The following is a 1,274-nucleotide window of genomic DNA, read 5'->3' as shown; positions in this document are numbered from 1 at the left end:
TAGAAATTTTTTTATTTACTTGTTAGTACTATGTTCATATACATGTATGAATGTATGTGATAGGGTAATCACTCCAACTGTAATCAGTCCTCCAGCTGTAGATATCCTGGGTATGCACCATCAAAGATGCTAATAACTGACCCCAATGCCGTGGAAGCATACACTAGGAAGTTAAAGCAAACATTGATATATGTAAATGATGAATCATACTGTTCGGTAAGTATTTTTAGACTACATTAGTTTATAATGTTTAACAGTGTCGGGATACATTTTGGGTGGAGTCTTTCAATCATTATCTACTCACTTATCTCCATAAAAGGATTCATTTTGGTACTACAACCTTCAGAATGAGAATGAATATAGCAGTTATGATTGGGTAAGACTGGTGTTTACTAATACTGTTTTAAAATTGACATTCATAGAAGGAAAATGTTGAAAGACCACATATGAGTGAGCGGTATATTATTGACATTCGAAGACCAGATAGGCGTACACCATTCAAGGTGTTAGTTGAGAAGACATACCAGTAGGCTCATGTGTGGAAGGTATATTTGCAGAAAAATTAAGTAGATATAAGATAATTTAATTAAATTATACGTATCCTTTACTGTAATTTTGGATCGACTGTAGGCCTAATGAACCAGTTGAAGAAGTGTCAATATGTGAGGTTCTTGATGATGAAGTTGATGAAGACATTTTTCTGGATGGCGATGGGGTAGATGAGTTAGATGATGAACAGGAAGACTATTGAAGCATACTTGCAACTGTTATTAATGTCATTGTTTCTTGCTACATTTTGTAAATTTTGAAGTGTTGAGGTAAGATTTTTGTTGATATGTACATCACTTATGGTACGTAGGTGATGGTTGTGAGCCCCACAAGTTATTTGAAGTTTAGGCCAAAGGGTTAAACAAAGTTAACTAGAAGGCTGTGACAGTGGTAGTTATAGTACTTATAAGTAATAACCAGTGCTTCGTAGTAGTAGTAGTCACTAGTCAGCGTGATAGCAAGCAGGAGCATTACAGCTAGCAGCAGCATCAAAGCATCTCATCTTGGTTCTATCTAGTTTCTTCTCCCCACCCTCCATGCCCACTAAATCTTCCTCCATTACCATTAGTGGTAATGTGAACATGGATAGTGTTATTACAAACCCTTCCCCTTCTTCTTTATTAATAATAATTATTNAAATTAAAGTTATAAATTTGGGGCCCACATACGGGGGCCCCAAGAAAAATTATTAATAAAATGTAATGACACGGGATCCATAATTCCAC

The sequence above is a fragment of the Amphimedon queenslandica genome, unplaced genomic scaffold (genome assembly GCF_000090795.2).
Source record: "Amphimedon queenslandica unplaced genomic scaffold, v1.1 AMPQUscaffold_13432, whole genome shotgun sequence".
NCBI classification, from domain to species: Eukaryota; Metazoa; Porifera; class Demospongiae; order Haplosclerida; family Niphatidae; genus Amphimedon; species Amphimedon queenslandica.
Note: the sequence above shows the minus strand (reverse complement) of the source record.